The sequence below is a fragment of the Telopea speciosissima genome, chromosome 5 (assembly GCF_018873765.1).
Source record: "Telopea speciosissima isolate NSW1024214 ecotype Mountain lineage chromosome 5, Tspe_v1, whole genome shotgun sequence".
Lineage (NCBI taxonomy): Eukaryota > Viridiplantae > Streptophyta > Magnoliopsida > Proteales > Proteaceae > Telopea > Telopea speciosissima.
The window spans coordinates 38,227,600-38,241,103 of record NC_057920.1 but is presented as its reverse complement, the minus strand read 5'-3'; the positions used below and the strand labels follow the sequence as shown (position 1 = coordinate 38,241,103).

Genomic DNA, 13,504 nt, shown 5'->3' with positions numbered 1-13,504 from the left:
AAAAGATTTGGTGTTATCGGGGTCACACCTGTGGTAATTTACACATATCACCCCTGAGGTTTAACGAAAGTATTATTTTACCCCCCAGTTTTGAAAAATTTTGCGTACCCCCCTGAGGTTTACAAACGTTAACAAATAAACCCATTCCGTTAGTTCATGACTAACAGTGTTAAAATCAAGGGGTAAAGTTACAAAACTACCCCTTCAAGAAAAAAAAAAAACCTGCAACTCATCTTCCCCAAATCGATTGGGGAAGATGAGTTGCAGGTTTCCAAGTTGGAGCAATCATGAGAGCAAAATCGACACCCGTCCGGCGACAATTCGACCCACCATGAGCCATGCGAAATCTGGAGCTAGACCGATGCAGTTGGAGGTCTTCAAAGATTAAGATTCATAAGAATTGAAAATGAAAAGACAACCGTACAATGTTGACCCTTAAGATTTCTTCTCCATTTCCTCCACCTGCTTCAATATAGCTTCTTTTTCTTTTAGAAAAGCTTGCATAACCAGAGGATCAACGGAAGGAGGCATGGTGCATGGGCTTGTATTTGCAGGACCCTTAACCATGGAATCCATCATAAACTTCTTCACCAACCCATCTGCAGGGCAAGCCATTGTCTCCGAACAAAATTCAATGGCACCTTCTTCTGCATCTTCCAACCCAACCTCTCCGTGAAAGCAAACATCTTCTCCTTCTGCTCCTGATTGAATTTCATCCTGAACCGTTTCCGCCCATTTGAGTTCATCGTGGTTGCCGTTGTCATTGTCATTGCTACAACTTTTGATGGTTATCTAATGGACCCCGACAATCTGGTACTCAAAGCAAGAAACATTTGAGGTGCAAACGGGTAGTATGAAGAAGAGAGCGGTGGTGGGGAGGATGAAGGTGAATTGGGACTCCGCTCACGAGTGGCTATAGAAGGATGTGGTGAGGGGTGGTAGTGGTGCTGGTGGAGGTCGAAGGAGAGTGAGGCTGCTTCAGGCTCACGGTGGTGGAAGTTGCGGTGGCATCCACAAGTGGTGCATTTGAGGGAAGTTGGGTCGGTGAGGGTGGCGGAGGGAGATGGCATGAACTCTCCACAGCCATCCAAGGCGTGGCCATCTAAGCTTGCGGCGTGGTTCTTCTGACATTCTTTGTAAATAACCGGCACCGACACCTGCACAACCGGGCCATCTAAGCTTGTGACATGGTTTTTTTTGTATGCGCTTGAGTATGCCGTTGGGGATGGATAAGGTCTTGGGAGTATGGTGGTCTACTATGGACTTGGGTAGTTGGATCGGTGGTGGTATATCTGATTCTGTTTCTTGGGCTTTGGTGGTGGTGGTGAGGTTGAGGGTTAAGTTCATGGTTGAAATTGAAACATTTAGGGTTAGGGTTTAAGAGATTGGTTAGGGAGCAAAGAAATTAAGGGTTCATTCCATGTCCATGGAAACGGCTACTAAGAAAGGAAGATGATTGAGACTTGGATTGGGTGAGGGACTTTGGGTGGACACAGAAACAGAGAGAAAGAGAGATCAAGGAAGAAGAAGATGATGATGGGATTGGATATTGATGATCAGTGATGAGACTTGAGAGATGAGTAACAAAAATTTGAGTTTTTGTTCCCTACAAGGATACCTGCAATTCATCTTCCCCAATCGATTTGGGGAAGATGAGTTGCAGGTTTTTTTTTTTTTTTTTTCGATTTCTTTATTGAAGGGGTAGTTTTGTAACTTTACCCCTTGATTTTAACACTGTTAGTCATGAACTAACGGAATGGGTTTATATTTTAACGTTTGTAAACCTCAGGGGAGTATGCAGAATTTTCCAAAATTGGGGGGTAAAATCATACTTTCGTTAAACCTCAGGGGTGGTATGTGTAAATGACCCTTTTTTTAAAAAAGAATCTTCCTGGATGAACCAGAACTGAACCGGTCAAACTGGTCTGGTCAATAGTCAAAGGGTTGACCGATCAACGGCCAATTGGGTCGGGTTAGTTTTTGGGTCAACCGAACCGGGTTTTCAGGGCCAACCCGACCCACGGCGCATGTTAGCAAGATTCCCGATGCGCGTTAGCATAACCTAGGATATACTTTTACCTTTGACTTTTGACTTTTTTTTTTTTAATAAACAAAGCAGTGGGGAATCAGATGGGGAATATTCTCCCATCTTCTTCCCCAAAAACAAATAGAAAACTAAAAAACCTTTTAGGATTTTTAAGAAAAAACCCACCACCGCTGTTTGTGGTGGCCGAATCAGAGGGCCGGCGACCATGGAAGATACCGGCGATGAAAGACCCAATAAAAAAAAATAGGATTAAAGAAGAAAGGTAAAAAAAAAAAGAGGTCACTGCAGCTCCTGTGATGGCTAGACAGGGGCACGACGACCATGGGACTTATGGGCGAACACTTGCCCTCCTTCGGCGACCTTATGCCAATGGTTCGATGCCCAGAAGACCTGAAGATAGTTTTCCGATGCCAAAACAAATTTTTTTTTTAATTTGTAAAACCACTATTACAGATGGGTTTACCCCGAGCATAGCAGCTACGACCATGGTCTTGGCCATGGCTGCAGCAGAGTATTTTTTTTTTGTGGCTACCAAAAAATAGGTTGGGAACCAGGGACAACATTCAACCATGGTCTTAGCGATGGTTTTGGCCATGGCCGATGCCCAAATTTTTTTTTTTTTAATCGACTAGATCCTTTCACACATAATAACAAAACAATAAAAAAATTACAGCGCCATTGATCAACCATGATCAAGCTCTGATACCATTGATAGGATAATTGATGCAGAACATTCATAGAGATCAATGAGCATACAAATATGCATATGGAGGTGTGATTGGCATATCTGGATCCATAGTTGTGGAAGCCGAAACCGAATACTTTCTTTACGATCCCTTTCGTACACGAACGTTGGTCTGGTCTGCCCTCTTCCACTTGACTTTAGGTTTTCTTAGGTTAGTCACTTAATGGGCCAGTAATAACTATTTATAGTGGTGAGGGTAGGGACCAACCCTGAAAAGAAACTAGGGTTTCCTTCCCATTGAGGAAACAATACCTTAGGTCCACACATAGTAACTGGACTCATACGATTAAAGTAGCTCCCAACAACACAACTAAACTGGTTTTATTAAAATAAAGTGGGACAATGCCAACCCACCTTATGGAAATCTTACACTTGCATCATCCCTGCTAACCAGATACTTTTAAATGCATCATATTAGCCTTTCTTTTCCACCATACCAATAAACCAGTAGTGGAGAAAACCGATGGCCAAGGTATCATGATGACTTCTAGGAAATAAATCTAGACCTTCATGGAAACAAAGCAGTCAAAGAAAATATGAGTAAAGCTCTCTACTAATTTCATGAATAGAGAGCATCATGAAGCAAGAGGGATGCCTTTCTTACAAACATTGTCATCAATAAGTAGCTTATTATGCATCCATCTCAATCAAAGATAGAATGTCTAGGCTGTAAGAATTTTGCCCAAACCAAGGATAACCATGGAGGTTTAATGGAATTTGATCGAATGTCTTCCCACATAGATGCAGCAGAGAATCTTCCAGAGGATGAAAACATCCAAATCCTTATATTAGATGCATTATGTAGACTGATATAGGAATCTGACTAGCATAGTGAAATACATTTCTCAAGAAAAAGAGAGGAAGCTGAAGCGAATGACCAGTTTCCATCAACTATATATTTGAAACAGATGCATAGAAGTTCTTAAAGAAAGAAGGATTAAGACCTGAATACTCCGGAATGGAAACACCCCCAACCAACGGTCATGCTAAAAGTTAATGGAAGTACCATCACCAATTATCCAACCTTCATTTTCTGACACAACGTCCCAAGCTTTCTTGATCTTGCCAAAGTGAAAGAGAATACGTGGGATTTTTTAGATTTCCATTTGCATTTATGTATTTAAATATAATAATAATAATAATAATAATAATAATAATAATAATAATAATAATAATAATAATAATTATAATAATAATAATAATAATAATTATTATTATTATAATAATTATTATTCTTATTAAATAAGTATATTTTAAAAATATTTTATAAACATTTTATGTCACGTTTGTTCATGCTTTATGTACAACAGGTGATAGAAGATTGCTATGGGAGAGTTTAGTGGAAGATGTTGCGACCATTAATTTGCCATTGGCAATAGGGGGAGACTTCAATGCAATTCTTGACCCTATGGAAAAATTAGGTGGGAGAGCAGCATGTTCTACGTCCAGGAATGAATTTGGTAATTTTATTAATAATGCGACTTTGGTAGATGGAGGCTATGAAGGAAGTGCATTTACTTGGTCTAATAACCAAGAGAGAAGTAGTAAAATTTTAGCCCGCGTAGATCGGTTTTTGTTTAATGTTCCTTGGACGAACCTTTTTGTGGTGAACCGGGTAATTCATCATAATAGATTGTGTAAATCAATCTTGGTTGGCTTCGATTTTGGGAAGCCCTCTTTACGTTCTTTATACTAAATTGAAAATTCTTTGCACTCACTTGCGCTCTTGGAACAAATCTGTTGTTGGTAACATCCATCAAAATGTTCGCAATGCGGAAGATAAAGTGTGTAGAATGGAGATTGAATTTGATTCTCACACATGTGATGCATGTAGAGAAAATTTGACAGAAGCTAGAAAAACTTTACATGAAGTTTTGCTACAGGAAGAAATATTTTGGAGACAAAAATCTAGAATGCGGTGGTTGAAGGAGGGTGACGAAAATACTAAGTTCTTCCACTCAATGGTCAAGATGCGTAGGAAAAAAAAAAGAGTGGAAAAAATAAAAAATACTAGTGGCTCTTGGGTGTTGGGTGAAGAAGAAGTTGAAGATGAAGCCATTAGATTTTTTACATAAGCCTTTGCTACTCAGAGTGCCCAGAGAGATGATGATTTATTGCAATTTATCCGTCAACTAGTCACAGAAGAAGATAATTGTAGTCTTCTGACCCCCCTTTATTAGAGGAGGTGAAGAGGGCGGTTTTTAATCTGTCGGCGGACAGTGCCCTGGGACCTGATGGATTTTCTAGATACTTTTTCACTTCTTGTTGGGAGATTGTTGGCAATGATATGTGGGAAGCGGTCAAGGATTTTTTTAATGGAGGTTTCTTACCCAGAAGCTACACGTCGGCTCATTTGGTGCTTATCCCCAAAAAAGACAACCCTGAGGTAATGTCTGATTTTTGCCCTGTTAGTTTATGCAATTTTTCTTACAAACTTATTGCTAAAGTCATTTCATCTAGATTGGCTCCCATCCTTCCTTCCATAATATCTGAGGAACAAGGGGGTTTTGTTCAAGGCCGTTGCATCCATGATAATATTGTCTTAGTACAGGAAGTAGTGCAAGATATAAATAGGAACACTCGTGGGGGGACTGTTGCCCTTAAATTAGACATGGCCAAGGCATACGACAGGCTTGAATGGGATTTCCTATACAAAGTGTTTGAAAATTTTGGCTTTGCCAAGGCCTGGATTAATCTCATTAAGAGAATTGTGGAAAATTATTGGTTTTATTTAATTATGAATAGAGGTCCTAAGGGATTTTTCAAATCTTCTAGAGGAGGTTTTAAGCACGGGCTTTAGATCTTTATTTCTGGAATGGAGAGCAAAGTATTACCAGCTTCCAAGGGGGTGTCTAGGAGTTTCTCACAGTCTTTTCGCGGATGATACAATCATTTTTACAAATGGTCTTAAAAACTCTCTAAAGCAACTCATTCGCTTTATTAACAGATATGAAGGTTCGCCAGGGCAGCTTGTCAATAAGCAGGAAAACTGCTTCATTGTGGGGAATTGAACTGATGATAGTAGATGCCGTATGATTGAGATGGTAACAAGGTTCTCCAGGAAAACTCTGCCAATTACCTGTCTGGGGTGCACCAATGTATTCAGGGTGGCTTCGTATTAACTTTTTTGATGATTTCTTGGCAAAGATGCGCAAAAAACTTCTTCAAGCAATGGAACCCACCTTGGAGATCTTCACATGCATCAAGGAAATCGAACACAATCTAAATCTTCTTCTTGATGTAGAGGAGCTATTTTGGGTGCAAAAATCCAGACACTTGAACATCCAAGATGGGGATAGAAACACTAAGTTCTACGACTTGATTGCAAAATCCAATATCAGGACCAACAATATTCCAACACTGATTGATGATGAGGGGATTAAAATCACTGATCTACCTTCTATTGCATCCAAATTTTCATCCCACTCCCAACAAATTTTTTCTACATCAAATCCACTCAATCCCTCTTTCATTGAATGCTTATGCCAACCCATTATTTCTCAATCTGATGTTACGTCTCTTAACAGCATACCATCCGAAGAGGAAATTAAAAGTTCGGTCTTTAGTATCAAAGGCCCAGGTATAGGTGGTTTTTCAACCTTTTTCTACCAACAAAATTGGGAAATTATCAAGAATGATATTATTTCCTTTGTCAACAATTTCTTCTCCTCCCTCTCCCTTGTGGCAGGGGCTAATCACACTCTCATCACTTTAATCCCAAAAAGAGAATATGCCTCTAGAGTTGAAGATCTCAGGCCTATCAGTCTTTGTAATGTATCTTACAAAATTATTTCAAAAATCTTGGCTAATAGATTGAAACCCTTTTTGAACTCTTTCATCTCTCCCTTCTAGGATGCTTTCATAAAAGGACGACAAATCTCCGATAATATTATCATAGCCCAAGAGATCTTTTAGTTCCTCAAGAAAAAGAAATTAGGCAAAACTGACTATCTAGCACTCAAACTGGATATGTCTAAAGCCTATGACAAGATACAATGAAGCTTTATCCGTGCAATTTTTGAATACCTAGGATTCAGAGATCATTGGTGCAATATGATTTGTAAACTCTTTGCATGCTCCTTCTTTATTAAACTCAAAGTTAGTGGGTTCAATCTTTTGAACCCTTAAGAGGAATCCGACAAGGATGTCCTCTAAGCCCCTACTTTTACAATTATGGAATGCCTCTCTCGTCTACTTAATACGTACAGGAAAAGAACCTCTTCAAAGGCATCAAAATTGCTCGCACCGCACTAGAAATCACACATCTCCTTTTTGTCGATGATACCCTTCTCTTCTATCGAGCCACAATAGATGATGTTACAACAATTAAACTGATCATTGGCTTGTTTAAAGATCTATCAGGCCAACAAATTAACATAAAAAAGAGCAGCATCTTCTTTAGTAGTAAAATCACAATTTCATAAAAAAGTGCCATTAGTGAATTCTTGATATCCAAGATATGCACCCCGATTCCTTATATCTAGGAACACCTCTCTTTCCTTTTCGTTCCAAATCAGCCTGCTTAAAACACATCATTTTAAGAATTAATAACAAGCTGGCCGATTGGAAATCAAACCTCTTATCACAAGGACACACTATTCTAATAAAATCTGTTCTGAACTCCATCCCATCTTACCTCACGTCTTGCTTTTCCTTCCCTAAATCTATTTGTAGCAAAATTGACTCCATCAATGCAGCCTTTTGGAAAGGAAGAAAGAGGGAGAAAAAGGTCTAAATTTTATAGCCTGGAATTCCATCTGCACACCCAAACACTCTGAGGGTATTGGATTGTTGGATGTATGTCCATCAAACCCGGTTCAATCCAGTTCGACCCTGTTTATTATGTATTAAACATTGCATACATTTTTGTTTAATACGATCACATGTGATATAAACTTTTGAGCAATGTATGTCCTTAAGTATTACTTTAAATTGGAAGTCACGACTAGAGTTTGGGTTGGGAAACCCTTATCATATGGTTGTCGCATTGGGTATGCCTAGACAAGTTTGATGTTGGGGTACGAATGGGAGAACGCATATGTTGATTTGTGTATTGGCGAAGAATCTTATTTTATTGATTCCCTCCTGTATTACTACCAGATGTAGGTTTGGGATAGTCATGTGTCACTGAGACCCAGTACCTGAGAGAGGGCCTTGTCAGTGCATGATGTGAGCCGATTCTTAGGTTCACCAATGACTGCGGTTCAAGAGAACTAAAGCTGGTGTTCTGGGAATAAGTAAATATTATGTGAGTGAAAGAGTCACTCAACATGGTTTCCACTGCTCGATTGGGGAACATTAAGGGGAGTTAGTCTGTGGATGGTCGGATTTGAATCAGGATCTTGTACCATTTTGTAAACGGTTTTTGCAAAACTTATTTTCACATAAAATGACGTATTGTGTTTATGTAATTGATTAATCATGTTTTACGGATTCTGATCACGTATAGAGATGCTCTGATACAGACATGTGGTTTGGCAGTACGAGTGTACATGCCTTAGATCCCATGACGATGGTGTTGTTTAGTGGAGGGTTAGTGTATATTTGTTATACAGGGGTATTTCTAGGATTTTTTAATTAGTAATTAATTTATTTAAACTAGTATGGGCTTGATGTTAATTATTTAAGGTCCATTAATGGTTAACTTTATTAATTATAATTATTCCTTTTTAGATTCTACTTCTTTATTAATTAGAAGCCAATCAGGGTTGTAAGTCAAACAAAAGAGAGAGAGAGTGTCCGACTCTCACTGAGAATGAGGAGGTTTATTAGAACCTCATCTATTTAAACACACCAAAGGAGGGACGACCAGCCATACCTAGCTTGGGCAAAATTTTCCTCCCCCCTTGGAAATCGTCTTGCCTCTCTCTCTCTCTTCTCCCTCGCTCTCATGCTCTCTTAAGCATTGAGGCTGATTAGGGTTTTGGAAACCCTAGATTTTCGGATTGGATCCAGTTTTTGGAGAAGAAATTCTAGTTTGGCTTGAGGATCTTCTATTGCATCAAGGAGATTCAAGTTGGGGCTTTCTTGAACGACTCGTTAGGGGAAGAACCATTATTAGGAGGAGGAGCAATACTTGAGGATCTATAGGTTAGCATATCTTAATGTTATTTTCATGCATTAAGTTTATTAATTATTTCATAATCATGGGATGTGAAAGAAACTTGACTCGATCTATTTTTCGTTGCGCATTCAAGTGTGAGATAGATCCCTCTTTCCATTGGATGGAAAGGAGATGACCTATTTAATTCTTATGGATCCCATAATTTTATAGGACAAGAAAAGAGATGGTTTGGTGTAAAATTTTTATACCATATCCTTATAGGTATTCACTAGGGTTCTCATGAGCAACCACGGGAGACCCAATTATTATTTAGGGTTCCATGGGCAACCATGGGATTACCCTAGGGTTACATGGGCGACCATGGGATGACCCAGAGATTTTCAATAGTTGTGAATCTAAGATGATCCCATGACTTTTCCTACCATTTGACATCAAAGTTAGGTTTCTCAACCATGGATATCACAAAAGTAATTGTTAGATGTAATTATTGTGTATGTGATGTAAGTTGTTGAATATGGTTATGGTTTCTTGATTTGTTTTTTAAAGTCAAGATTCTTTTTCATGGATGTTTGCACATGGGTGGTTAATTGGTTGTTATTTTTGTAACAACCTTCACATGTGGCACATGAGTGGTTATATGGTAGTTATTTTTATAACAACTTTTCCATGTGCACATGGGTAGTTACATGGTTGATTGTAACAGCCTTCACATGTTGCGCGGCTAGTGTGTCTGGCGCGTGCGGCGTACGACTGCAGTAGGGCCGATATACAACACCACGTGCGTGCACGATCTGCCTTGTGCATGCTGCACGTGGCCTGTAGCTGTTGCCTGCAGTGTGCTTGTGTGCGTGTTGTCTAGTATTTTTGGCAGCGGATTTTTTTCCCTCTTAGAAAAAAAAAACAAAACCGAATTTTTTATTTATTTTGTGATTGGAGGAAGAAGATGCGTGAACAGATTTTTCTATTCACCCACTTGAAATTAAAATTAATTTTTTAATTGTGGGCTTGAGTACATGTTATCACATGTGATGTGGTGGTTTAATTTTGGTAGAATCCATATGATTTGTGGGCCCATACATAATGTTATATTAGTTACGTGATTTTGGGATTGACTTTCTAATAAAATGGATGGCGTGTTTATGCATGTGATGCGTTGGTTTCTTTATGGGATTATGGGTGGATGTGATGCTTCTCTCTCTCTCCCCCCCTTTCTTTTTTATAAACAAATGTACTCCACCTCATGGGCAGCCCATATGGTGGGTTGATTTCTCCATTGGGGTTTCTTTACTTTTAGAAAGGAAAGAAACTGTATAGATTTTTCTTAGGTTTTCAATTTTTAGCGGAATTAGGTCTCCCAGAACATGTTGATGTTAATCCACATGTGGCATTCAAAGCTTATGGAGATCCAAATCATCAACTTTGAAGACTTAATCGGGTGGAGGAGATGAACGAGGCATGTCATCTAGAACATCCAGGCTTGATAATGCATCCATGATTCATAAAAGTTATTAGATTTATTTTAATTTTTTTATGGAAGGATTTATTTATCACTTCTATTTAAAATTGGTGCCATCCCATAATCACTTTAATTGCTACTAACGGCATAATGCTATCCATTTGATGATGTGAGAATTGTTAATATCCCTTTTGAATGGTAATACATGTATGAAATAGATTAATAGAAAGTTATTAGATTTATTTTATAATGATGTGAGAATTGTGCTTGGGCGAAATTTTTCCTTCCCCCCTTGGAAACCGTCATAGGATTTGCACAAGAAACAAAAAGCCGAGAAATCTTACATGGAGTCACTGGTGCAATGTCTACAACAACAACCATAACCTTATCCCAACTAAATGGGGTCGGCTACATGGATCCAAAGAGGCTGTGACAGTAATAGAAATAGGAGAGGTAAAAAAAAAAAGAGTAAAAGAAAGTAAAAAGATAAAATAAAGTTACTAAAGGAAAAAATCTAAGCAGCATCCCAGGAACATCTCCCTATAAGGGGTAGGCTACACGGGTCCTTGTCCTCCAAACAACTCTATCCGCGGTCAAATTAGGGTCGAGCCCTACCACATGCATATTGTCACGCCCCCATCCTGATAAAAGATGTTTTACAAGAAAAGGGGTGACTGGGATTACAGATGTCATCCTAATACTACCAGGATCACAAATACAGTGTCCTGAGCCACAGACCACCCTGTTATCAAGTCATGATAACATCAGAGAACATATCCAATAGAATAAATCGTTCCAATTACAGAGTTAGCGGAAGCGAAAGTTATTTAAATCATGTAAATATAGAGCATCGATTCTCTAGTGATAATACATAATACAATTACAATATCCCGTATCCATCCATTTTATCTCCGTTTATTTACACATGAAGTTCATAAATGAATGAAGATGAATACAGAAATAAATATTTAAATCACGGTACTAGGACACCGTTCTTGGGTGTACATCGACATCAAAGTCCCAGCCACTGGCTCCACTTGATTCGCATCCATAGGTGCTCATCAAGAGATTACCTGCATATCAACTAAAAGGGGTTGCATAATGGGGTTAGCTCCACAAGCTAGTGAGAGAGCAAAGAGGAATGCACAGACATACAAACACGCAATTTCAAACAATTCATGATGCATGTTAATGTTAGATTTATTTTTCACCTAGCACACAATTCTAAGTCAAGTGTATGCTACTGTAATAACTCGGGAGACACTGTGGGTCACCTAACTTATCGCCACAATGAAACCTCAATTATCACGAGAGAGCCTACGTTGATAGAAGCCATCAGACCACCCAGTGGCAGACCCTGATAGCCATCACTCCCCCTGACCTGGCCTCTCTCCTCCACAGGCAACAGATGCTCAGACTATCCAACACATAAACCCCTGTTGGTAAGGGTCGTAGCATAAGGGAGCAAGAATCCTCACCACAGGTATACTACATGCAAGTCCTATCGTCCCGAGAGGTATTCCAGGTGCATCAACATCCCATTCCATCTAGTACCTGGGTACCAGCACGGCACAACGCATACATATCAGGATGATAGTTAACAAGTTTCATAATTAATTCTGGGGTTTCGGTACTGGTACACCCGGCATCGTACCTGATACAATAGTGAGAACATTATCACATCAAACTCATAGCAGTTCACATTCAAGATAAATAATGTAATGCACAGGATGCTTATAATTCATATAATAGTATGATAATGATTGTTTAATATATATATCCAAGCCCAAACAAATCACCCAAAACCCACTCACCGAACTCGGGCGTCACCTGGCGTGGTTGATATGAATCCTCCTTCCCTTTTTCTTTTTTTTTTTCAATCCTTGTTCGGACAGCAGGAGGAAGGAAGGAAGGGCAGCCAAATCCCTTTTGCATGCCTTCCATCTTCTTCCTTTCCCCTCCCATTCCTCTTCCTACTTCTTCTTCTTCTTCTTCCTTACCTCTTCTCCTCCATGGTTTGGCTTGGAGGGGGAGAGATGGAAGAAGCCCCATATTCTAAGGACCAAAATAGGCCTTAGGGCTTGTTTGCCTAAGTGTTTCTAAGACATAAGATAGTCTTTTGGGTTTAAATGATCCTTAGGGTCTGTTTGGTCAAGGTCACTACTTAATTAGTCTATTTAATTAGGACATGTTTGGGTTTGCCCTAGGTCTTATAAATGATACATTAATTCTATGGCTCGTTTGGTTCAAGCCAAGTAGAAGAATCCATTATTTATTTAAACTAAGTCTTGTGGGCCCACTTTTATGGCCCAACTAGCCAATTGAAGGTAAGGATGGGGGTCCATCTTGTCTGAAGGTCTAGTTATGGTGTCCGGGACACGGGGACGTGGGTCCCACACGAAAATACTTTAAAAGGGCAAGAAACAATACGGACGAATCCACGAACGGAACCAATCTAGTGAGTCTGTTCGTGACTCCGTTGCTACTGTCAGGGCCCAAACCTCAAGGAAAGTTATGGGGCTTTGACCCGTACTTTCAGAGCTTTGAGGGGATACGTATAATGAAAAATTTAAAGTTCAAGGTCACAGATGTTAACCATGCCACCGTGGCATTACCCGTTGGCAAAATCTAATTTGACCCGGGGTATTAGGATATATTTCGGGTGCGGGTGTAACACATATCCTTTCTTACCACTTGTCCAATAGTCATTTTATGCTTGCCCCTACCTCTTTTAGCTCCTTCAAACTGAATCTAGTCACTCCTCCTTACTGGTGCATCCATGGGTCTCCGTTGGACATGACCATACCACCTCAAGCGGCTCTCACGAAGCTTGTCCTGGATTGGTGTAACTCCCAATTCTGTTCTAATACAATCATTCCTTACTTTATCTCTCCTGGTCTTGCCACACATCCTCCTCAACATCCTCATCTTCGCTATACTCATTTTATCTATATTACTTTTCTTAACGGCCCAACATTCCGCCCCATATATCATCGCAGGTCTTATTACTGTCATATAGAATTTCCCCTTAAACTTACTAGGCATACGTTTGTCACATAAAACTCCTGATGCACCTCTCCACTTCATCCATCCTACTTTAATTCTATGTGAAACATCATTCTCTATATCACCCTCATTGTTAATGGTTGACCCTAGGTATCTAAAGTATTCACTTGGTAATATCTCTTTCTC

At 39.5% G+C, this 13,504-nt stretch overlaps 1 pseudogene; it reads right to left on the bottom strand.

Annotated features, from left to right (window-relative positions):
* Window positions 1-515: 515 nt before the first annotated feature.
* LOC122662967 overlaps window positions 516-13,504 on the bottom strand; it is a 30,607-nt pseudogene continuing 17,618 nt past the window's right edge.